This window comes from Nanorana parkeri, unplaced genomic scaffold (assembly GCF_000935625.1).
Source record: "Nanorana parkeri isolate BGI_ZX_2015 unplaced genomic scaffold, ASM93562v1 scaffold131, whole genome shotgun sequence".
NCBI classification, from domain to species: domain Eukaryota; kingdom Metazoa; phylum Chordata; class Amphibia; order Anura; family Dicroglossidae; genus Nanorana; species Nanorana parkeri.
Window position 1 is genome coordinate 1,817,824 of NW_017306399.1, and position 27,188 is coordinate 1,845,011.

Here is a 27,188-nt window from a genome sequence, read left to right on the forward strand (position 1 = left end):
AGGGGGGGGGGGGGGGGGACTTTCCAATGGGGACACCTGTTTCAGTGACAGCTGTCTTAGAGGGTGATCCCCCTCACTTTGTAGAGGTTACCTCTCACTTCCTGTTGCGTCACCAGTACAGTGAAGTGAATGGAAATATTCTTAAATATCCAAGTTTTGGCTTTAGAGATATGTCAATTTTTTTTAAAGCGAGACTCCAGCCAAAGATAAAAATGAATAGCGACTTAATAGATACAATAACAAAACCACCTGTTGCTGCAGCCGATCTGCTCACTTACTGATCGTCTCCCTGTAGTGAGCGGTGGCTGTAAGTCATGGCTCCCTGCAGGGATTCCCCCCTCCCCCTCTCCGATGCTCCAGCACTGAGTGGAGGAAGGAGGGAGGGAGGGGGCGGGCACAGCTAACTCTGCCTCTAGATAGGCAGAGCCCGCTGTCACTCACGCAGCTGGGTGGATCTCGACAGTATTGTCGGGATCAGTCCCGGCTGCGGCGCTCTCAGTATATGGCCCGCGATATACTGAGCATAGGGTGACGGGAGGACACTAGTATATGTCCTCCCGTGACCCTAAAGAGAACTATGGGGAAAAACACTTACCCCATAGTTCTCTTTTAACTTCCTGTCGTGTATACACAACAGGTACTTGGGGAACTCTCCAAAGTGAGGGAAATCCCCTCTTAGTGTCACTGCAACAAGTGCCCCCATCTCATTGGAAAAGTTCCCCTCTATTCCTGTTCTAGTGAGTTTAGGATTTTGGCCCCCAGGACAAATAGGGTAAATTTCCCCAAAGGTGACGTACATGGCAATAAGGAGCCGGGCAGAGGTTCCAGCTACTCATCACTGTACCTGAAAAAAAGTTGTAGCTTTAAAAACATTTTAAGCATGTGCAAAAGCTCCACTGGCCCCAAGGCTTTAGATCTTGGCCACCCAGTTGTGCGTCTATGCAAGCATTGGAGCATCATTATAGGTAATACAATGCTGTTCCGTAACCTCTCACCCACCACATAACCCTGCGGTCAGAGAAAGAGACAATCTACACTATGTGGACACATTAATGGGCCCCCATGATGGGACCTGTGGACTACAAGTCCCATTATGGGCGCCTACTAATGTCTTAACGTATATGTCAATCCAATTGATAAAATCTTATATTTTCTTTAACATATGAATGGTAATGTCAAAAGTCATGATCTGCAGCTTCCATTAAAATAATTCCTGGGGGACCTTCCATGATCATCCTTGTTCAGACACCACCTTTTGTAGGGTGACAATGTCCTGTCCCTGTGTCCCAAAGCACTGTGTTGTCACCCTGTGTCGAGTTTCCCATAGAGACTACAAGTGTCTATTCCAGCTCCCATTAAGCAGGCACGGTCCATCGCAGACACGGTCCACTATTGTGACCATAAGGAAACCCATCCAGTGGCATGCCATGCAGATATCACTGTATTGCGTGAGGACAGGAAGGGGCTGCAAAGGTTGTCAGCAATGAGATGCAACAAAAGATGACAATAGGTGAAAAAAGTAAAAAAAAGACAATAGGTTTTGATAAACAGACTAGGTCCCTATTCACACACGCGCGATATTAAAGGAGAACTATGGGGTCAGTGCTTTTCCCCATAGTTCTCCCCAGAGTCACGGGAGGACACAAACTAGCATCCTTCCGTGACCCAAAGCTCAGTATACAGCTCGTGGTATACTGAGACCGCTGCAGCCGGAACGGATCCCGACATTACTGTCGAGATCCACCCAGCTACGTGGTTGACAGATGACTCTGCCTATCTAGAGGAAGAGCCAGCTGTACCCGCCCCCTTCCCCGTCCGTTCCGCCAGTCAGCGCTGAGGGATCGGACAGGGGAGGGGGGGAATCCCTGCAGAGAGACGTGAGTGACAGTCACGGCTCTCTGCAGGGACATGATCGAGAAGCGAGCGAGCAACGGTACGTGTTCCCGATCTATTGAGCCGACGTGTGACCGTTTCATTGTCGCACGTCGGCTCGAACTATGAGGATGAGTGATTTTCACTCACCCCATAGTTCTCCTTTAAGCAATTTGGCTGTCATGTGACAATGCATGACATAAGGAATCCCATTATTTTCTATGGAGCCCGTTCACACCTATGCTTGAAACATGGTGCAGGCACTTCTTTTGGTGCAGTTTAAGCTCTAGACTTCAATGGGAGTTCATGAAAAATGAATTAAAAGGTTTCAAAAATGTTAAAAATAAAAAATTCATGAAAATGTAGTGGCATGTATGGAGCCCAAATGTCAATCAGGTGGGGTTACCTCTCTGCTTTAAAAGAGCCCTGTCTAGAGTTAGATTTGTCTTCCTTGCAATGTGTTGCACAAATGTCGGGCATTGGAAATCCACCCTGGCCCCGGCGGCCTGGGACGTTCTTTCCGTCAGACAAGACAATTCCTTGAGCAGGAAGTCATATTTTGGTTGTCAGAGCCATGACATCCTATTTGCAGCCTATACACAGCGAATCCTCTGGTGTAGTCACCTTAGCCCGCTTCCGTCACATCTGGCTTTCATAAAGTGGTCGAGGCTGACACTGGATCCCCCTCCCTTTCCCAAAACATCTTGTATGCAAGGCCAGGCCGCCCGTCTGTGGGAGAGCAGCATGCGTCCTGGCCTCTGCTGTTCCCTACACTGCCCCCATTCAGCCCTCACTGCGGAGACCGTAATCGTTGTGAAATGGAGATCCGCGCCTGTCCGATGGGGTGCCAGACTCCGACCCGCACGCTGGGAGCATATAGGAGGGCAGCGGCATGGGGCAAAATGGAAATGGGGCCACGGATTGTTTGTACAGCCATTGCTTGTACTGCAAAGTTATACCTCTCCGCTGTCCAGTTTATTTGACTAAAATTATACCGAGGGGAATTTATTTGTCCTGAACCGCTTTCATTTTTTTTAAAATAAAAGATTCATAAAAGGAGAACTGCAGCTGGACAGCTAGAGATGAATGTTTCATATGTGAACTGTTTCCTTTATTTGCTGAGATGCACACAAGCCTGCCACACCGTATAGCCAGAGGGTGGCACCACTACTTAGTGCAGCCTTTCTCAATCTGTTTAACACAGATAAACCTTTGCAATAACTTTCAGGTCTCAGGGAACCCTATGCCAATAATCACTAATTTTATGCCTCAGGGTATAATAGCATGGTGGTCACGGGGAAGAATGGTCCTGACATTGGGGGTCAGTGGCAAGAATGCTCCTTACATTGGTGGTCAGTGGGTAGAATACTCTGTACATTGGTGGTCAGTAGGGAGAATGTTCCTTACGTTGGTGATCAATGGGTAGAATACTCCGTACATTGGTGGTCAGTGGGAATAATGTTCCTTACGTTGGTGATCAATGGGTAGAATACTCCTCACATTGGTGGTCAGTGGGAATAATGCTCCTTTATTTGGAGGTCAGTGGGAAGAATGCTCTTTACATTGGTGGTCACAGGGAAGAATGCTCCTTACATTGGTGGTCAGTGGGAACAATGTTTCTTACATTGGTGGTCATTGGGTAGAATGCTCCTTACATTGGTGGTCAGTGGGTAGAATACTCTGTACATTGGTGGTCAGTAGGGAGAATGTTCCTTACGTTGGTGATCAATGGGTAGAATACTCCGTACATTGGTGGTCAGTGGGAATAATGTTCCTTACGTTGGTGATCAATGGGTAGAATACTCCTCACATTGGTGGTCAGTGGGAATAATGCTCCTTTATTTGGAGGTCAGTGGGAAGAATGCTCTTTACATTGGTGGTCACAGGGAAGAATGCTCCTTACATTGGTGGTCAGTGGGAACAATGTTTCTTACATTGGTGGTCATTGGGTAGAATGCTCCTTACATTGGTGGTTAGTGGGCAGAATACTCTGTACATTGGTGGTCAGTAGGGAGAATGTTCCTTACGTTGGTGATCAATGGGTAGAATACTCCGTACATTGGTGGTCAGTGGGAATAATGTTCCTTACGTTGGTGATCAATGGGTAGAATACTCCTCACATTGGTGGTCAGTGGGAATAATGCTCCTTTATTTGGAGGTCAGTGGGAAGAATGCTCTTTACATTGGTGGTCACAGGGAAGAATGCTCCTTACATTGGTGGTCAGTGGGAACAATGTTTCTTACATTGGTGGTCATTGGGTAGAATGCTCCTTACATTGGTGGTTAGTGGGCAGAATGGTGGTTAGTGGGTAGAATGCTCCTTACATTGGTGGTCAGTGGGAAGAATGCCCTCCTCAAAGATAGATCATTGGTGCCAATGGTTACTTATGTGAGAGACAGAAATTGCTGGTTGCTCATGGAACCTCTAGCAACCTCTGAAGGAACATTAGGGTTCCAGAGAACCGTGGCTGAGAAAGATTAATTTAGGGACTGCAGTATATTGCGTCACCTTTCAGCATCTCATTGGACTGTGAATGAACATCATCCGACTTTTGATTTAGGAAATTTAGAAGGCAAACACAACTAGACAATTATTTATCGTGGTATCTCAGTTTTGTGTTGGAGTGGTAGATGGCTTGATTTCCCATCGAACCTTCCTGCTATCATTGTTCCCAGGAAGGAGACCTTTTCCATCCCAGTGAAGAAGCTAAGCTAACTCTTACCGCTGGCCTGTGTTTTCTCCAATGCGCTTGTGATGAGTGCATGTAGAACAAGGAACACTCTTTAGGGAGCAAAGCTGAGTGCACTCGACCCAAAACAAGAAAGTTCATTTTTGTGTGGCATTTCTTTTGTGGAGAGAGCTACACCATACAGCTAAAGGTTTCTGGATAGCTGACCATCACACTTACAGTATATGAACTTCTTGGACATCCTATTTCAAAACCATGGACATTAATATGCAGTAGGCTCCCTTTTACGAATATAATAGCCTCCAATCTTCTAGGAAGGCTTTCAACACAATTGTAGAGTGTCTGAGGGAATTTGTGCCCACTCAGCCAAATGAGCATTTGTGAGGTTATGTACTGATGTTACATGGGAAGACCTGCTTGTTTTCGGTGTTGCAATACATCCCAAAGGTGTCCTAAAGAGTTGAGATTAGGTCACTATGCCGGCCACTCAAGTTCCTCCACAGTAACTTCATCAAACCATGTCTTTAGGAAGCTGACTTTGTGCACAGAGCCACAATCGTGCAGGAGCTGAAACGGACTCTTCCCCAAACTGTTATCACTAAGGTTGGAAGTTTACAATTGTCTAAAATGTTTTTGTATGTTGTAGCATTAACCGTACCCTTCACTAGCAACACCTGAACCCAATCATTTGGCAGGGTGTCCATATACTGTAGTATATACACTGAGTGGCCAGATTATTATGACCACCCCATCAGTACTTCGTTGGGCCACGAGATGACTCCACGAGATGTTGAAAGGTGATGCGAGTAATCTGACACGGCACTGTTGCCCTTCTGTTGTCTTGTACCAGTCTTGCCACTCTCCGTTCTGCCCTAACATTGACTAGTCGCTGACGGCCACAATTCGCACGTTCAGACCCAGATTTTCGGCTGACAGTCCAGTCTTTAAACACTTTAACAACAGCTGCTCTTGAACATTTAAAGATTCTGCTGTTTTGCTGATACTCGCTCCATGGCTCCGAGCGCCAACAATCATCCCGCGTTCAAAGGCGGTTACATCGCGTTGTTTCCCCGTATCTTCAGAAACAAATCACTTCTACTGTTGTGGTAACCAACCTTCTTCCCTATTTATAATGGTCTGGCCCTCTAGCAACTTCAGCGCAAAATTATAGCTAATTTGCCTACAAACGTCAGGTGGTCATAATAAACTGGCCACTCAGTGTATATAGCTGCTTTGCCGACCTCCTTTTGAAATGCCCATTGTCTGATTGTCCTGCTGATCCTTTGTCTTTAGTGCTTTCTGAGTCACTGAATGCAACACGTGGAGTCAGCATGAAGTCAGAACTAATTTGCATACTTTTCTAGTTCTCTATTTTGTCCTGGGCAGCTGATGAACTGGTACAAAGTTGCTACTGGTCCAGTCTTCCCACTCTTAAGCAATTAGCTTACACTTTAGAGGACGCACCGGTGACACGGCCATAATCGCAAGTGCCTTCCAAGAAAGTCGTCCTATTATCATTCCAAGTGGACTGTGCCACCAAAGCAAGCCAGCTGAAAGCTCTGTGTGGGAATTGCCCTCCTGACTCCCCTCCCCGGGGTCACAAATATTAAATCCACAGATGAGATCCCTGTTAGCGGGCACATCCTGCTTCTTATTACAGGACAGTCGTTTTTGATTCTTGTTACCAAACAATCTCCAGTATTCTTCGGTGTGAAGAGTCACCTCTGACCTTCCTGGGGATGTACAGTCATTTCTCGGGCATCTGTCGACCTTCGGGCCGCTATGCAGTGAGACAAAAAAAAAGATCAGACTGCATAGAATTAAGGTTAACAGCTTTTAATGAAGCCCTAACCCACATCCCCTTTGATGTTGCAGAGACCTGCAGTGTGGAGGGTTGAAAAGTTACTCACATGATGTAGATGGATGAGAGGGTTGGGAAGTCACTGACTTAAGGCAGAAGGCTGAGTAGTTACAAGTAGACAGGCTTTTTGCATATGCCCATTGAAGGTTCTCTGAGAGCACAGCTGGGGCCTACAATGTTTCATATTGTAATTTTGCATTTCCAATTAAAAGCAATGTGAAGTGAAATGATTCTGTACATATTTTCTTTTTTTTAGTAATCAATTAAACTTTCAAAATATTTTTATATTAGTCAAGTAAATACAAAATGTGGGTTTCTTCCTTTTAGCCTCAAGATAAAGCTCCAGTCCACTTTTGTCATGTTCCACTATTTCAGCAGTAGCTCTTTTCTCATCAGACAGCTGAGTATTAGGATTCAGTCAGACCAAGGGAGCAATAAAGCAATCAGCATCTGCTGTGCCATCTCTTTTGCTAACCAACAGTGCTCTGGGAATCATTTTGTCATGTCTTAAATGTGTATAGATATAACACAGCAGTTTAAAAACCTATACTGTAAAAAAACAAAACAAATACCATCGACCAAAAACTAATTTAGTAATAATCTGGTTTACTATATGTTGGTGGCAACATTTCTTTGTGTGTGTGTGTATTTTATATATATAAACGGAAAATTGTATACTTACCTATCGGTAATTTTCCTTTCTGATGCCAGTACATGGCAGCATACAATGTATATAATTTCTGGCACATTAGCTTGAATGTTTTTTTTCCAGCGCCAATAATTTTGGCCATTGCTGAAATTGTTGAGCCTGAACAAGTTGGTGATTGCTTTTTTTTTTGCTGGCTGCCCAAGTACATATACACTTCTGGTGCCCCACAGGGGCAAACACCGCCCAAGGGTTAGGTTAAAGCTTATGGTTAGGGTTGAGGTTGAGTGGCACTGTTAGGGGTTAGGGTGAGGGTTAAGGTTATGTCATAGGTTGAGTATTAGAGTTAGGGGTAAAAGTGAGGGTTAAGGCTTAGGTTGAGTATTAGAGTTAAGGGTTATGGTTTAGGTTGAGCGTTAGATTTAGTGGTTAGAGTGAGGGTTAAGGTTAAGTATTAGAGTTAGGATTTAGGGTGAAGGTTAAGTTTGGGGCTTAAAGCAGAATTGAGTTTCTAGGTAAAGTACCAACGTTTGTCCTCTCCATACCTTAGATATTGATAAGGGTTTGTTTTATGTTTTTTGTAGTCCGCGGTACGTGCATCAAATACGACTTCCCCTGTGAACTAAAAATGGGAATCGCGAAATCACAACACACAAAAAAAAATGTACGAAGGTGCTGTGGTCCTCCTCTGAAGGGTTGCAATAGGCATTGACAGTACTGGTCCTATCAGACACCAGCTGCCTACAAGGGCACTCTCCCTTGTAAAGTTACTGGGATTTAGGTAGTCCAGCTGTAAGAGGATCCCATGTTCATCATTGCTTGGTGGGAGGGGACGAATATAGAAAATACCACTGAGAAGCCTGCTGGTGCCCAGCCAAAACGGAAATACAAAGAAAATATGATATATGTGTAAAAGGCTCCTGCGGGGGTAGACAAAGCATTATGGAATTTAGGAGCCAGTTTGTCCAATCCAGGAGCAAGCAAGATTTTTTAGGAGTCAGCTCCATTGACAACAACTAGAAAAAACATTTAAAAGTTGGGCACCAGCTGTAATTAACCAGCTGGCTCCTAGCATTTGTCCAGTTCTGCCATATTGTTTTGGTCATATTTCTAAAATAATATTTTTTAGATACAAATGGTGCTTCCTCAAAGCTTGAACCCAAATAATAACCCAAAAAGATGAGAAAGTGCAATAACTGTTGTGCGACTTTTTGCTGTTTGTGAAGCAGCGACTTCCGTTCCAGCATCTTACGCGCCGTCCGTCACGAGGTTGATCGCGTGGAACGGAGCTTGCCCGACTGGGTTAAACTCCTCTTTGATCCGTGTTATTCTCCCAGTATCTCCTAGCACCGAATTACTGAAGTGTGATCCATTTGTTATGTCAGCCGTCAGGTCCTTCTCGGCAGAGTTAAACTCTTGTTTAAATAAAGCATATGGAGTCCATCAACATGCACCGCGCCTCAGTAGTCATCTTTTCGATCTGACAATTTTTTTCCCCTTTGTATGCGATGATGTTGCTGTTACCGTAGGACGTAATTTATCGACTGTCGGGGCCAAACTTGGGTTACTGTAACTTTTGGTGGTGGGGAGGGGGATCTTTGGAAATGAAAACCTTTCCTTGAAAGTCCGCCGACCTGCGGAGCACCTCAGATTTGGCGCTGCGTGGTTTGGAGTTTCTCTGGGCCTGATGTGAATAATTGCACTGAAAATAAGCTTCTCCTCTCATGGAGATCAAACTTGTTGGTCAATACCATTCAGATATGTTTATATACTTATAGGATAAGCTCCAGTTGAATACAGAACTTAGAACATGAGATGTAGACCCTTATAACATAATCAATGGTCCCTTTAAAAAAAAATAATTCAAATAATTCAAAGAATTTTGTTACGTCTAAGTGCTGCTGATCTCTTCTAGCCTCATTCAGTCACTTCCTGTCTGCTTGCACTTACACCAGAATTGTCTACATATGATTGCTCTAGAGTAGACCAGCTTCCTCATGGTAACAACGATGGACTGTATCTGTGCAATGTGTGTTGGGAACTAGGGGCGTGTATGATAGGGACACAGGAGTACAATTAGGAGACAGTTGTAACCCCATAACAGGAAGTGCCTGAAAGAGGACATTTCACCCATTCTGTGGAACTCTTTACCCCAGCCTGCCCATCTATCTCCTACTCTGACTACCTTTAGGCAAAACCACTGAACTATCACTTTCTCAAACAATTCATCCCCACACAGCTCCCTCCTCATGTATCACTTGCCCCTCCCTTTTAGACTGTAAGCCCTCACGGGCAGGGCCCTCCTTACCATCTTGTCTTGAATTGTATTGTAATTGTAATGTCTTCCTTATATTGTAAAGTGCTGCACAAACTGTTGGCGCTATATAAATCCTATATAATAAAAATAATAATAATTATTATTATGGTTATTATGATTATTATTCAGGATTTATATAGCGCCAACAGTTTTACAACATATGGGGAGACAGTACAATTATATATGCCGTACAAAAGGTTTACAGGGCCCTGCTCGTGTGAGGCTTACGACCTACAAGAATCACTAACGATCTTCAAAAAATGAAAACAAGTTTTGAAATTACGTTGGAAGGGTATCTATGGTCAAAAACTAACAATATACTGTATGCTGTATATATTTCTACATTTAATTTCCATAAGTTCAAGCCCACTCCTAATAACCATGTCCATCTAGAAGTTTGTAAACTGAAGATGTCCCTAGGATGGACTTCCTCAATGCCCTGAAGCCATTTCACTCAGCACTGTGAAGATGCACTTAATTGTCTGAACAATGTAACATAATCATTGCTTGCTGGAAGCAATGCATGGTGGGATATGTAGTGTTGAGAAATGGAGATTTAATGACATCAAGCAGCAGGGAAAGAGAGGCAAAGCACACTGGGAACCAGGAGGTTGTTGGGAGTGATGGGCAGACAGAAGGCAGTGCTCACTACATAAAAGGGATTTTTTCAAGTAAGCTTTGATTGCATTATCAGAAACAACTCTACTATGTATTCCTATTACACTGCTGATCTTATAACAGGAGACGATGTGCTGGGACTCTATACTGCTTACATGTTTCCAACTACAGGAAGAGAAATTTGCGCTGGTCTGGCTCCGGACGCAGTGAATAGTAATTGGCTCCTGTGGGCTTGTGCACTTTGCTCTTAGGTCATGTTCTGTTTATTGAATAAGCCCGCCTGCGGTCCTCAACGGCGGAGGACTTTGGCGCGCTCTAAAAAGTGGCCGACCGTCAGAAAAGCTTTGAGCCAGCGTCGCTCCCGCAAAATAAAGGGTTTTCCGCTTGTCCAAAAATGCCGGACCCATCCAAAACCTTTTATTATATTACTCGGTAATTTGCCGAGCGCTCAGACCACCAGGATGTGGTGGGTTTTGTACAAACACGGCTGACCGCACCAAGACATATTGGACCCTGCTGATATAAATTATAAAGCCGGTTGGATATTTTTTGTTCTGCCCTTCTTCCCTACCTCGCTCTTTTATTATTTTTTATCAAATAAAAGGAAATCATTCTGACTCTATCGGAGTTCGTAAAGGATAAATTGACATTTTGCAAGACCAAATATGTTACAGAGAGCTATAAATATATTTTTTTTGCACGGCGTTCAACCCATAATAAAATGTCTTTTTTTTTTTCTGATGTTTCAGCTAACTTTGTGTTATGACTTGGCTTTTCCATTGCATATACAGTGGGTGATGCCAGAACTATATGAAATTCCATCAGATGCACCAAATGACTGAATTTTAAAGTGATATTAAAGCCTATTTTTTTTGTTATTTCTCCTAAAGGAGACCCTCCTTTGCTGGAGGCTGTTGCTCTTTTTCTTTAAAAGTTTCTAACTCCTCGTTTTATAGTGGCTCCCCGCAGCGCTTTTTCCCCCACCCCCTGCACGGGTGCCACCATCGTTCAAAAGTGTGTCTGTTTAAAGAAGTGCCGTAGATAAAAGAGAACCCCGCCGTGGTCTCCTGGCATCTACAGTAAGCTGGCTACGTGTAGTAACGAAACCCTAACAGAGCAGATACAGTTTAACCCAATCACATATGAGCTGTAACATAGAGCTGGACAAAACCCAGGAGCCAGGTCGCCAATGCTCCTTAAAAATAACAGCTGGCACCTATTTTTTTTGATTTTTTCTGGTCATTGTCAATGAAGCAGACTCCTAAAAAATTACTGCTGGCTCCTGGATTGGACAGACCGACTCCTGGATTCCATATTATTTGTCCACTAGACATGTAAGCTGCAGAAAAATTCAGTTCGAATATTTCGTTATTCGTGATTCTTAGTATATTTTTCTTTTCCAGTCTAATGTAATTTTGGAAAATACCACGTTATGGCCGATAGATGGAGCTGAGGAGCATAGGAAAAAAAAAATCTCTTTCCTATGCTCCTCACCTCCATCTAGTGGCCATATAGCGATATTTGCAAAATGTTACATTCGACTGAACCATTCAGGTCCGTCCCCATGGTTTTTGCTGCCTGAGGTGATTTCGTTTGAGGGGTTGTGTGTGGTGGTGGTGGTGGGGTTGAGTCACTGACAGGCAATGATCACTTGTTCACTTGTCGGCGGGGGAAAGGAGGGTCGGGTGGTTGGGTGGGGAGGGATTGTAGCAACAGCAGCAGTGAATGCCAGATTGCGCTCTGTCTGCCATCACGTCCAGCACACTGACGTCACTGGTGGCCAGGAGCTCAGAGGGACTCTAGGCAGGCGGTGACATCAGGTGAGCTGGCTGAGATGCCAGGCTGAGCATCTCAGGTCGCTAAGAGCATGATGTCATTCAGGTTAGACTTTGGGTTTACACCTGCTTTAACAGGGTTCCTCCGTTCAGCATATATATTTTTAGGGGTTTTAAGCAATCGTCAGGCCTAAAATGTGCATTTTAACATGTGTGCAAAAAAAAACAACAACCCAGCAGCAAAAGGGTTAAAGGTTGATACCAGCTTGAGCAAAAAAGAGAAAGTTTGATCCTCCAACATCTCTTGAAAAAAACGTTCAGCTCTCCAGCTCTATACTCACCTCCTCTCCTGTGCTGTCCACCACAGACTCGCCTGCGGACTGATCCAGCCCCTGGGTTACCCATGGATGTTTTTTGTCAAGTGCAAACTCTACGCAGATAGTGTCCCGGGTTGGGAACTGAAACCAGGATCTCAACGCCATAGTCATCGAACCACTGAGCTGCCTGTTGCTGCAGGCCTAGCTATTATTATCTTCCATGAGACTTATCATCAGCTGTCTGTTATCAGATAAATATTTTCACAGGCTGGTAAAATAACTGAAAGAAGCCCTAATGTGAAAAACATTTGGCCTGGGAACCCTTCACGGCCTCAGCTCAGGCAGGAGGAGGTTTCCGGCTGGAATTTGACTAATGCCAGGCTTCTCTGCTTGAGAGCGCCCTCTGATCTCCTGCTCACATGTGGCCTTGACCTTCTCTAGACTGTCCATGAAAGTGAAACTGGACACACTACCAATATCTCCTGTCCTCTGTTTATACAGCCAACCTGACCATGCAGATTGCTGAGGGACCACAGCGTGTGAACATTCCTGTCCTAGAGTGGGCAGAAAGGAGGACCACTCCAGCTTCATACCATACAATGGACATCTGCTGCCCCTAAACTCTTGGAGAAACTAGACATCCCAGAATGGCAGATTGTAGTAGACGGAGCTCCCTCTGTACATGTCTGTACAGAGTGTAATAGAATTATATTATGATCATGTCCAGTGGTCGGCCATGTTGGGGGCTGTAGTGATCTATGTATAGAGTGTAATAGAATTATATTATGATCATGTCCAGTGGTCGGCCATGTTGGGGGCTGTAGTGATCTATGTATAGAGTGTAATAGAATTATATTATGATCATGTCCAGTGGTCGGCCATGTTGGGGGCTGTAGTGATCTATGTATAGAGTGTAATAGAATTGTATTATGATGGTGTCCAGTGGTCGGCCATGTTGGGGGTGTAGTGTTCTATGTATAGAGTGTAATAGAATTATATTATGATCATGTCCAGTGGTCGGCCATGTTGGGGGCTGTAGTGATCTATGTATAGAGTGTAAAAGAATTATATTATGATGGAGTCCAGTGTTCGGCCATGTTGGGGGTGTAGTGCTCTATGTATAGAGTGTAATAGAATTGTATTATGATGGTGTCCAGTGGTCGGCCATGTTGGGGGTGTAGTGTTCTATGTATAGAGTGTAATAGAATTGTATTATGATGGAGTCCAGTGGTCGGCCATGTTGGGGGTTGTAGTGTTCTATGTATAGAGTGTAATAGAATTGTATTATGATGGAGTCCAGTGGTCGGCCATGTTGGGAGGTGTAGTGTTCTATGTATAGAGTGTATTAGAATTGTATTATGATCATGTCCAGTGGTCGTCCATGTTGGAGATTGTAGTGTTCTATGTATAGAGTGTAATAGAATTGTATTATGATGGAGTCCAGTGGTTGGCCCTGTTTGAGGTGTAGTGTTCTATGTAGAGTGTAATAGAATTGTATTATGATCATGTCCAGTGGTCGGCCATGTTGGAGATGTAGTGCTCTATGTATATAGTGTAATAGAATTGTATTATGATGGAGTCCAGTGGTCGGCCATGTTGCGGGTGTAGTGTTCTATGTATAGAGTGTATTAGAATTGTATTATGATGGAGTCCAGTGGTCAGCCATGTTGGGAATTGTAGTGCTCTATGTATAGAGTGTAATAGAATTGTATTATGATCATGCCCAGGGGTCGGCCATGTTGGGGGGTGTAGTGTTTTATGTATAGAGTGTAATAGAATTGTATTATGACCATGTCCAGGGGTCGGCCATGTTGGGGGGTGTAGTGTTCTATGTATAGAGTGTAATAGAATTGTATTATGATGGTGTCCAGTGGTCGGCCATGTTGGGGGTGTAGTGTTCTATGTATAGAGTGTAATAGAATTGTATTATGACCATGTCCAGGGGTCGGCCATGTTGGGGGTGTAGTGCTCTATGTATAGAGTGTAATAGAATTGTATTATGATGGTGTCCAGTGGTCGGCCATGTTGGGAGGTGTAGCGTTCCATTTATAAAGTATAAGAGAATTGATTAGTGATTATTTCCAGTGGACAGGCAGCATCCTGTTTGTATAACAATCGCTATTATATGAACTTCTGGGGGTATATGATGTATTTATGAGTCAAAAGTTGTATAATTCTAACCCAAACTTTTTGCCTTTTATAAATGACGGCGTTCTGGAATCTAGGTAGCACTTTAATACCTTCCTACCATTTCCTGCCTTGTTACATTGAACAGAGCCCGGGAGCAGACCTCTGCACCATTCAGCATCATTAACGCCATCATTAAGACTAATGACTGTTAAACACAGTGCAGCACTTCTGTTCAGAAGTAAGCCTGCGCTGTCATGTGACTGGCGTTCAGTAAACACTACGTCAGGATTTATGGACGGCGATACAAGGCAACAACAACAGTGCTTGATGAATTTCCATCTTCTTCATTTTGTTAGAACCTCTGGCTTTGGTAACTTTGTCTAAACTTCGCAGTGTTTGTATTTGGGAAACGTAAAGAAATATCTTGTAGTTTGGGTTGAGATCTCTGTGTGTAAACAAATGTCACTTGTTACAAATTCTGCGCAATGTTTATTTCATTTCCCATCAGGAGTCGGGAATACGCTTTCTTGGGGATGTTTTTAAACACAGAAACAATTTATTTTTTAGAAAATATTAATATTTTATACTTAATACTTAAAACACCCCAAAGAAAAATAAAGTACTTTCATGTTTTACATCATGGCGTTCATCTTGTTACTCTTACTACAGATACGAAGAATAATCGCACTACTTTAGGGTTCACTTCAATTCAATGTTATATTTTTGTTTTTAAAAGAATATAACACCACGGACCAGGTTTCATGTGACACCCATATTCATGGTACGGCCCCCCACTTACCCTAATCTCGGGGTTCATCTTCCAGCAAAATGTTGTATTTAGTGGAATTTGGAGCGGCTGTGTGTGTTCCATCAGTCATTCACAGATCCAATCACAGGGTCTGTAACATTATATAATCTATCTATCTATCTATCTATCTGTTTTCTTTCTTTCCTTCTTATTTTCTTTCTTATCTCTTCTCTCTCTCTCTCTTTCTCTCTATTTATTTATTTTCTATCTATCTCTTCCTTCTCTCTCTCTCTCTCTCTCTCTCTCTCTCTCTCTCTCTCTCTCTTTTATCTCTCTTATCTCTTCTTTCTCTTCTATCTATTCTCTCTTATCTCTTCTCTCTCTTCTATCTATTCTCTCTTATCTCTTCTCTCTCTTCTATCTATTCTCTCTTATCTCTTCTCTCTCTTCTATCTATTCTCTCTTATCTCTTCTCTCTCTTCTATCTATTCTCTCTTATCTCTTCTCTCTCTTCTATCTATTCTCTCTTATCTCTTCTCTCTCTTCTATCTATTCTCTCTTATCTCTTCTCTCTCTTCTATCTATTCTCTCTTATCTCTTCTCTCTCTTCTATCTATTCTCTCTTATCTCTTCTCTCTCTTCTATCTATTCTCTCTTATCTCTTCTCTCTCTTCTATCTATTCTCTCTCATCTCTTCTCTCTCTTCTATCTATTCTCTCTCATCTCTTCTCTCTCTTCTATCTATTCTCTCTCATCTCTTTTCTTTCTTTCTTTCTTTTTTTCTTTCTTTCTTTCTTTCTTTCTTTCTTTCTTTCTTTCTTTCTTTCTTTCTTTCTTTCTTTATTCTCTCTTTCATCTATTTATTTATTTATCTTTCTAATCTATCAATTCTTTCTTTCTTTTCTCTTCTCTCTCACCCTCTCTGCCTTCTTTCTCTCTCTCTAGCTCTCTTATCACTCTCTCACTCTTTCTTTCTTTCTTTCTTTCTTTCTTTCTTTCTTTCTTTCTTTCTTTCTTTCTTTCTTATCTATCTCTTCTCTCTCTTTCTCACTCTTTCTTTCTTTCTTTCTTTCTTTCTTTCTTTCTTTCTTTCTTTCTTTCTTTCTTTCTTTCTTTCTTTCTTTCTCTATCTCTTCTCTCTCTTTCTCTCTTGTGTCAATAATGTCAAATAATTCTCTCTCTCTCCCCTCAGTAGTTCTGTACACTTGGTTTTGCCTTGGCATTCCTCTGATCTCGCTCTAAGCACTGAAAATCATGGACTCCGTGCATTCCCTAATGACTCCACATCCTGCCATGTTCTTGGTACCTGGAGACCATGTGACCAGAGTTGTCTAAGTTTTGGGAGAGATGAAGATGTGTATGTGTCACTGTGCAGCTGAAATACACATGTGGGAGCAGCTTTACCCACCAAATCATTTGTATTGCTGTCCTTCCAGTCCCAGGATTCACACAGCTCTGCCAGGCAGTAGAGCAAGGCTAGTGACTTTACTTTTCTCTTCCACAGTAAAGCAATAAAGCCCGGTCACCGCTCCACCCCCAGCCTTTGACTGGACAGTGACTATACAGCAGCAGCCCATCTCTCTGCCACTCTGCTCCCTGCTACTGTCAGCATGTTGCTGGTCGACATTTGCATTCAGAACAATGGACCGGCTTCTTGTCTTGTCTCTCCTGCCCCCAGTCTGAGCTCTGAGTGATTACAAGAGACGATTTCAAGTCAAATTCAGGAACTTGTATAAGTTTCATTTGAAATATACAATAAATGTTTCCTTGTTTATGGACAGATAACTTCATTATTTTTGGTAAAAAAAAGGAATAATTGGACGCGAGTAAAATATGGAATGTGTTTTGTATATTAAATATAAATGCAGATAAAGGGGGTGGGGAGGGGGGTGTATAATGGATATGCAGAAGACAGAGCTACCCCCCCCCCTTTGGCATTCAAGCATTTCAACATCTGTGGGGGCCCATGGGGGCCCTGACAGATGACCCGGCTCTGTTCATCGGGAAAGAACAGCAGTGTGCCTGAAAAATCAGCTTGTGGCCCTCAATGCAGCTTCTCCGGTGTGACAGCGGGGCCTGATCTATCACCGCGCTGCCGTCCTGCACTGTTGAGCTGAGAAATGACTGGAACATCCTTCCACACTGTGAGTGTCGGGTTCTGTGTGTAGAGCCGGTCATGTCATTGTTTACATTTTTGGTTGGTTTTAACTTTTTTTAACATTTTGGGGGTTTTTTAAAGGTGAAACTGAACCCCCATCCCCCAAAAAAAGACACCAATTCATGCCGTCCTATGTTCTGAAAATTACATCTACGGTCAAAAACTAACAATTCCATGAATTCTGTCCCACTGCTAATAACCAGATCCAGCTAGAAGTTTGTAAACTGAAGATGCTCATAGGATGGACTTCCTCAATACGCTGACACAATCTCACTCAGCCCTGTGAATATGCACTTCCTGGTGTCACCGCTCTCACAGAGCCTGCCTTCTGAACTACAACTCAACATCTGAACACTGTAACATCACCGCTGCTTGCTGGAAGCAATGCATGATGGGATATGTGTTCTTGAACAATGTAACGTTATCACTATTTGCTGGAAGCAATGCATGATGGGATATGTAGTCTTGAAAAAAGGAGATTGCATCACATTAAGCAGCAGGCAAAGAGACACAAAGAACACCCCTCACCCAATGCTCAGAAGTCGGAGTTCAGTATTCTTATTTGCCCTCCTGTGATTGAATTCTCCAGAACAAAGACTGAGAAAAGCAAAGCCAGGGAGGTCAGAGTGGTTGACCCGTCTGTAAGGTCCTGTCAATTAATGACATTAGCAAGACTTTCCTTCTCATCCTAATAGAGCTGCAGAAGCTGAGATTACTTGCGGCTCCCCCGAACATGATTTACTTTCCTTTTGTATTCAGACATCTTTGTATGATCCTGACATTGTGACATGCTATATGGATATTTTGTAGCGTGTATATATGATGATTATACTGTATATGATATACTGTATGTATGATGAGGCATATATGTATATATGATGTATATATGGTATATGGTGTGTATATGATGTACATATGGTGTGTATATGATGTATATATGGTGATGTATATATGGTGATGTATATGATGATGTGTATATATTTGATGTATGGTGATGTGTATATGATGATGTATATATGATGTATGTATGGTGATGTCTATATGATGTGTATATCATGTATATATGATGTATGTATGGTGATGTATATATGATGTATATATGGTTATGTATATATGATGTATATTAGGTGATGTATACATGATGTGTATATCATTATGTATATATGGTTATGTATATATGATGTATGTATATATGATGTGTATACGGTGATGTTTATAATATGTATACGGCGATGTATATATGATGTATACATGGTGACGTATATATGATGTATATATGTCTTTATGATGTATATATGATGTATATATGGTGATGTGTATATGATGATGTATATATGGTGATGTATATATGTCTTTATGAGGTATATGTAATGCAGGTTGCAGTCTCAGAATAAGGGATTTGAAAAGGACCCCATCGCCAGCCAGTCATTCCAGCAGCAATCTTCCCCTAAGATGACATGAGCATTGAATGTATTGTATGCGTGTTACATGTGAAATCCTTCCTTGTGTAGACATCGAAAAGCTCCGAGACTGCTGCTGGGTGCCGCCATCTTGGATGTGATGTCAGCAGTCCCAGAAAACTCAGAGCTGTCACTCAAGTGACTCTATATAGTATTCCACTTCACACATTACACAGTGCACATTACAATGGACATGCTCCTTTATACAGTGTGGTGCAACGCACGGATGTGTACCAGAACACAAGTGTGCCCCTTAGTGCCCCCCGGGTGAATCAAGGTGCCATTCAAAATAAATGGCACTGCACCATATTTTGTGCATTTACATGCTTTGCCGTAATGCATAGTGCGTGTTCCACCGCAGCGTAGCAGTGTGAATGGGCCCTATGGAGGAGGGGGTTTGTCTTTTGCCCTTATCTGGGTTTTCTTTCATTTTCTTTTTGATTGAAATGTGAAAATACTCGCAGACTTCACGACTTCATATAAATCATCTTGTGCTTTGGACCAATATTACATGTATGTTGTATCTGGAAAGAGCCAATTCCAACGCAAACCACGCCTCGCCCTGTATCTCTGGCACGCCGACGACTCTTTGTAGAAACCATTCACGGCCGTTACCGCCCTGATGGACAATTTTATCACGCAGCAGAGGTCAGGAGAGCGTTCAACTGACTGAGAATTTATACGTTTCTGTGAGGATGGGGGGTCATTTATACCTCAACCTGAACACGGGCCATTTAGCCCTGTGATAGATCAACATTTTTTTTTATAATAACATAAATTTAAAGTGTATTTCCACTTTTACAGCCAAATTGGGATAAAACCTATTTTGTATTGGTCACATGTTCCCATTCACATAGCTTGAAATGTTTTTAAAATGTGAGCTTGGTCGGGTATCTAAGCTTCAGTGACCTCTGGTCAGCAAGGGTCTAATTCTTCTGGACTCTGCCAGATATTGGTATCCTATATATTAGGGATGCACCAATACTGATACTAGTACTGATACTGATACCGATACTGAGTATTTGGGCGAGTACTTGTACTCACCCAAATGCTCCGATACCTTCCCTCATACCGGTCATATGAAGATTTCTCATGACCGGCAGTGCTGAGGGGAATATGAACCGGCTTCCGGGCAATCAGGAAGCAGAGTGGCGAGTTATGACTTGCCTCCCGGTTTCCTGATTGGCCTGGATGCCGAATCCATGCTGATTGGCTGGTAAGCCGGCTTCCCAGCCAATCAGAATCGAGCTGACCGAACAGCCGCCTCCTTGCTGATTGCCTGTGAAGCCGGCTTCCCGGCCAATCAGCATCGGGCCGGCTGAACAGCCGGCTCGATGCTGTTTTGCTAAAAAGCCGGCTTTACAGGCAATCAGCGTGCCGCCCGGCTTCCTGATTGCCCGGGAAGCCAACTCCATGCTAGCGGAAGCACTGGTAACGGTACTCGGTATCGGTGATCACCCAAATGCTCCGATACCTTCCCCGATACCGGAATTTCTGGTAGAGGAAGATTTTCTATGACCTGCAGTACCGCTGGGGAACATGAACCGGCTTCCAGGGAAATCAGGAAGCTAGCTGGCGATTAATACCCTGCTTCCTGGCTTCTTGATTGGCCAGGAAGCCAGCTCCTTTGCTGATTGGCTGGGAAGCCGGCTTTCCAGCCAATCAGCATGCCGCCAGGCTTCCTGATTGCCGGGGAAGCCGTCTCCATGCCAGCGGAAGCACTGGTATCGGTAAACAGTATCGGCGAGTACTGAAAGCAAAGTTTTGGTACTCGTACTTGATACCGAATAACCGGTATTGGTGCATCCCTCCTATAGATAATCTATCATTCTTATGTATTTCTTCTATCCTCCACTTGCTTTCCATTGTTGTGGTATACAGCAGGAAAATGTTTCTCGGACACAACGTAACACTATCCGGAGATACATCCTAGCTGGGTCATGTCCCGGGACAACAGTAACAAGCCTTATCCGCTCATGTTAGTAACCCCCCTTTAAGCATTTTCACTGAACGTGTTTAATTCCTTTTATAAGCAGGTCTATGGGTAGTGAATCCCAACAAGTCCTTCGCCTTTGCGCTGAAGACCGATCCTGCCGGCCCGAGGCTTTTCCATAATGCATTTAATGTTTTTTTGTTTCCTCTCCCAGGAATTAATGGTTTTTCTTTCCTATGTTTAAAATTCAGGCTGGTGATCGGCGAGTATTTTGAAGAGTCTGTCGCTTTTCAGTGGTTTCCTCCAAATTGTTTGTTTGGAGGACTTAAAGATTTAAGCCGTGCCTGGGTTAGGTTTCACATCAGATGTCTCTCCTAGTTAAAGGCTTATTGAGCCTCTGGGTTGCAGGCCAGAAAGTGGATTTGCTCACTTTTTATTAATTCGTTCCTTAACGTGTCCTTAAATAACTCGAAAGAGGGACCAGCGGCCGGGGCTAGCTGTTCTATCTGTGCATGCCTTGTGTGCCCACGGTCCTGTAGGAAAACATCATTAGTAATCTAGGTCTTGTGTTTTACAGAGATAATCCCCCTAATTATTTAAGCCTGGCGTCCTCATGTGTCTGGTCCCGTGAGCTCTGAACAGATTTTTTTTTTTTCTAAAACCAGTTGCAGTCTAATATTATAAGCTCAATTCCCATAACCCCCTCTGGACATCCCTGGAAGGAAAATTGGATTGTGTGGATCCAAACCAATTTGGTAATTCCCAAATAACATAATTTGTGCGGCTTGGCTCTACTTGTAACCAACCAGATTCAGCATACTAACATGCCTGGGGTGCCAAAGTAATGGACGTTGGCATCTGGAATTCTAGAATAATGACATGGTGACACTTGGGGGCCATGGAACACCTACATTTAGGGTTTTAGAACAATGAGACAGTGAAACCTGGAGTCTCAGAACCAGGGAGGCCGACTATTAGGATTCTAGGATAATGACACAGTAGAACCTGGAGTCTCAGGACCAGGGCAACAAATAGTTTGGACTCTAGGACTATGATGACACGGTAAAACCTGGAGTCTCAGAATCAGGGCAACCAACATTTTGGATTTTAGGACCGTATCACAGTAGAACCTGGTGTCTCAGAACCAGGGCAACCAACTTTTTGGATTCTAGGACAATGACACAGTAAAACCTGAAGTCTCAGAACCAGGGCAACCAACATTTTGGATTCTAGGTCAATAACACAGTAGAACCTGAAGTCTCAGAACCAGGGCAACCAACATTTTGGATTCTAGGTCAATAACACAGTAGAACCTGGGGTCTCAGAACCAGGGCAACCAACATTTAGGGCTCTAGGACTATGACGCAGTACAACCTGGAGTATCAGAACCAGGGCAACCAACATTTAGGGTTCTAGGACTATGACGCAGTAAAACCTGAGTCTCAGAACCAGGGCAACCGACATTTTGAATTCTTTTTTTTAAAATCAGAAATCAGCTTTATTGAATAAAAGAAAACAAGGTACAATGAGACATAGAGGCACAGCCCCAAAAACATAGTAACATTGTCAACATACAGTAGAAGTAGGTGAACATTGATCACAATAAGGCACCATTACATGACAGGTCAGAATCTCACAATGTCATTAATATATATAATCGGTGGCCACGATGTGTATGTCTGATACATCTACTACAATCTGTAAGATATTAGGGACAGGTGTCCTGTGTATCGCGGGCCCAGACTAGCGTGTAGCAAAAGGGCAGTTCTCAACAGCGTAGCTCGTCTCCGTTTGTAGTTGCCAGTTCTGCTGCGTATTTCACATTTTGAATTCTAGGACACAGTAAAACCTGGAATCTCAGAACCAGGGCAACCGACATTTTGGATCCTAGGACTATGACACAGTAAAACCTGGAGTCTCAGAACCAGGGCAACCGACATTGTGGATTCTAAGACACAGTAAAACCTGGAGTCTCAAAACCAGGGCAACCAGCATTTTGGATTCTAGGACAATGACACAGTAGGGCTAGCCATACATGCATCAGTTACTCTCATTGAGCTTGTGGGATGAACAAGAGAAAACCAATATGAACCTGTCAGATTGAACCAATATGAACCTGTAACAGATTCCTCTATAGGAATATGCATTGCAGGTTATTTATTCAGACATCCTTGACTGCCTGAATACCCGAACAGTGACTATCTGGGATCGGAGAGAATTAGATAATTGTCCACCTGGCTCAGTCAATTTTTAAATCGACTTTTGTCAACAGGGCCACAGACGGCTTGAATTTTGGACAATTCAGCATGAATTATTATAATAGATATTAACCTCGCACACTTGCCAGAATACATTTTTTTTTACTATAGCGGACCTTTAATCTATACTTCTAATATTGATTACCTGCATAGTAGGGAAGCACCGATACCAGTTTTTCAGTACAGAGTACGAGTGCCGATATTTTTTTTTGGTACTCGCCAATACCAATACCGGAAGCCCCATAAAGGAAGCCAGGCGGCGTGTAAATACTCAACACCCAACTTCCCGATTAGCAGGGAAGCTGTCCCCATGCTTCCTGTCACTAGGTGACGAGAAAGCATGGAGCCGACTTTCTGGCCAATCACGAAGCCGCGCTCCGTGTAATGAAGCGGCGCCCGGCTTCCTGATTGGCCGTGAAGCCGGCTCCCTCGTCATGAGGTGATGTCTTCCTGGACAAATCAGAAAGCCAGGTGCGGCGTCATTACACGCTGCCTGGGCATCGGCACCAATACCGATACTAGTATCGGTATCAGTGCACCCCTACTGCATAGTCCTAAACTACTGTTCAAATTAAAGAGACACAAACGAATCTGTTTCCTTTGTTCGGAAATAAACCCGGATTTTGGCGTCAGTTGAGTTCACCTCGCATCGTCCTCCTGTGATCTCCTGTGTTAGTTGGGGGTCAGAGAGAAGAAAACTAAAAGTTACATCCAGTAAGATTAAAGGCGTTATTGCTTTTAGGGCTCTCCTTTCCCCAGAGCCCGACCATATTAAGTGCTCAAATTATTTTCTTACAAGACCACATTTCATATTTGACAGCTTTTGTGTCGGGTTTCTGGATGTGTTAACCTGTGTCGCAAACACCCAAGACGTTCTGTCATCGGTGTACTTGACGCAGCGAGGCCTCGTCCCGCGCTGCGTATAAACAAGCTGTCGGGTTTATTTGTTCAGGGAGCCCTGAGAGAATGATAATAAACGAAAACACGGGAGGATGTGGAACAAGAAGTACATTAGCTCTGGGCATTTTCTTTTCTCCATTGTCCGATTTACCTTCCAATTCTTAGAGTGTATGTCAGGGCAAAATACAACAAAAACAGATTCAGCTTATCTTTGCAGTACACACACATTTTCAAATGCTTTATCTCTTTCAAAATCCAGTGAGCTCCTAACCTCCTGACAACACAGAGCCTTTGCTGGACTGAACTCTTAACCAACGTTGTCAGTAGGGATGTCCCGATACCACTTTTTAAAGACCAAGACCAAGTACAAGTACTGTCCCTCATGTACATGCCGATACCAATTACCGATACTTTTTCTTAAAGGGCCAGGTGACATTTTTTTCTAAAACAACACTGACAGATGATTTTAGGGCAGTTTCTCACCAGGGCTAAATACGAATGTCACCAGAACTGAACACATGTCCCCACAGCAGAACACATGTCCCCACAGCAGAACACATGTCCCCACAGCAGAACACATGTCCCCGCAGCAGAATACATGTCCCTAGGGCAGAATAGTATTCTGCTTTGGGGACATGTATTCTGCTTTGGGAACATGTGTTCTGTGAATACATGTCTCCAAAGCCGAATTCCTCTCAGCTGGCTGCGTGTCGATCTGGACATCTGCAGTGGCTCTGCGGGCACTCCACCTCACCGGCGATGTCGGGTCACAGCCTCCCCCACGTTCAGTCCGGCCGACTCTATGCGCTGCTGGGCCCCGCGACTTTCATCCATCTCCTGGCCCAGTCCTCCTCGTCAGTGTGCGGCGGAAACCCCATCTTCCGACCCCGGGGCTGTACATGGCAGTGCAGGAGGGAGGAGGAGGAAGATATTAAGAACCGGACAGGTACTGCCATGGACAGCTATCTGCAGGTCCCCAGCAGGCTGCCAGGGTCCCCACATAGCGCTGCTATTTAAAAATTTTAGGGGGCCGGTATCGGCCATAAGAATCGTGGCATTTTCACGAGTACAAGTACTCGTGAAAATGCCAGGTATCGGCCTGATACCAATACTAGTATCGGTATTGGGACTTCCCTAGTTGCCAGCTATGCCTGCTAGACCAGAGTACGCCACTTACCCCCCCACTCCATGCTGTCTCCCTCCACATGCATACATTGGTTTCTGCTTTTTTTCTGCTGCTGCTTTAACTCCCAAAAAGTTTGCCCACACAGTGTGTAGGGAAAGAGATGTGGTTCTGGTGGTGTGCCTACATTATAAGGAACTGGGCTCAAAGCTGCTGCCCTTGCAGACATTTTATAAGCCTGGTGGTGATGTCACAGGGAGTAAAACAAGATGGTTTGGGGGTGGGTGGGTACAATTGTGTCATACATGGACCCTTTAACAGACAAAAGATAGAACTGCTATTTCCTGAAGGGATCCAGCATTTTGATTGTTGTAGAGATGGTGGAGTGCGCCTTTAAGGGATGAGACTGAGAATGGAATGAAGGCTTGCATTCTTGCCTTGTAGCAGTGGGGTGCTGGCTTTAATTCCCACCAAAGGTGATATCTATATATAGCCTTTTCCTCTAAAAAAAAAAAAACCATCATGGAATATAAAACTATATATAGATGTTTCTTTTAAAAACCGACTGGAAACTGCCAAAAGTGCATGCCATCAAATCAGAGAGCAAGAGAAGGCCTTATGACACACATAACATAACTCTATGGGCCGGCAGTGCAGGGAAATCTTCTTGATGGAGACCAGAAAGCTATAAAACCCTTCAAACTGTTAGTGAAGAAAGTGCTACAAGGAAGTTTGTAAGCAACAAGAATCCTAAAGAGTGCCAACATGTTTCAGTGGCTTAGAGACTCTCTTCATCCGGGCAATAAATACAATAGCTTAAATCTAAGTCAAAGCGTATGCAAAAATTGTATTTGATAAAAAAAACATACAGTTGATATAAAAATACCTTAGGAAAGACTTTGTATTGTATTGCTTTATTAATAGAAAATTTTTATTTGAATAACTGTTGATACAAAATATCGAGAATGTATCTATTGAATTTATAGCCCTGATGAAGGGGGCCTTTGAACCCTTAAAGCATGTTAAAACTTTTTGCGATTCTAGTGACTAATGTACTTAATATACAATAAGAACCTTGTGGCACTTTCTTCACTAACAATTTGGAGACATTACTCCTTGGACCCAGCCTGGGGAGGCGGTCTCCCGGAAGTTCTGCCTATTTTGTATAAGAATAACCTGCACACCCATTTAAAATACTCATCTACGACAGAGGATAGCATCCCATTATCTTGTTTCTTCAATATGTTAACCCCCCTTTTAAAGAGAACCTAACCCCCCCATTATGTTTCTTTTACGGTGGGAAGGCTGTCTCTTCTGGGTTCTTGGAGAGGCCCCCTGATGATGTGCATGAGTGTCATCAGCACTCCGTGGCACATGCAGGAACCCAGCAAGTGATGTGCATGTGCCGCATCCCATCATGAGGGGTCACCAGCAAGAACTAGAAAGAGACGGCTGTCGCTTGCATGAACCAGCCAGCCCCCGATGATGTGCATGTGCCGTGGAACGTCATCATGGGGCTGTGTGCAAGAATCAGTAAGAGACAGCCAGCCCCCGATGATCAGGCGGCACACGCACATCACTTGTGGCCGGCTGTCTCTTACTGATTCTTGCACACAACCCCCCGATGACATTCCATGGCACATGCATATCATCAGGGGCCGGCTGTCTCTTGCTGGTGACTCCCTGATGTGCATGTGCCGTGGAACGTCATTGAGGGTTTTGTGCAAGAATCAGTAAGAGACAGCCGGCCACAAGTGATGTGCATGTGCTGCCTGATCATTGGGGGGGGGCGGCTGTCCATTACTGATTCTTGCACACAGCCCCAGATAATGTTCCACGGCACATGCACATCATCAGGGGCCGTCTGGTTCTTGCTGTTGGCCCCCTGCTGGTGTGCATGTGCCATGGAAGTTCAGTGTGGGGTTGTGTGCAAGAACCAGTAAGAGACAGCTGACCCCCGATGATGTGCATGTGCCGCGTCTCATCATCAGGGGGTCACAGGCAAAAACCAGTAAGAGACAGCCGGCCCCCGATGATGTGCATGTGACGCGGCACGTCATCAGGGGGTCGCCTGCAAGAACCAGTAAGTGACAGCCGGCCCCGATGATGTGCATGTGCCGCGCCACGTCTTCAGGGGGTCGCCTGCAAGAACCAGTAAGAGACAACTGTCCCCCGATGATGTGCATTTGCCGCGTCACATCATCAGCGGGTCACAGGCAAGAACCAGTAAGAGACAGCCAGACCCCAGATGATGCACGGTGGCGCTGTGATGTCATGCTTCGCAGGAGGCTTTCGGGATGCTCGCTGCTGCGTGGGCAAGTGGGACTTAATTTTTGCCTAAGTGGCAGGAGTGGCCCTGACAGGAAAAAGTATTTTTTGGGG

General features: G+C 43.9%; 1 protein-coding gene across 1 annotated transcript in view; it reads left to right on the forward strand.

Annotated features, from left to right (window-relative positions):
* The window catches only part of ROR1 (receptor tyrosine kinase like orphan receptor 1), a 194,651-nt gene that overhangs the window by 60,955 nt on the left and 106,508 nt on the right, over positions 1-27,188 (forward strand). The gene's annotated exons all lie outside the window — the stretch shown is intronic.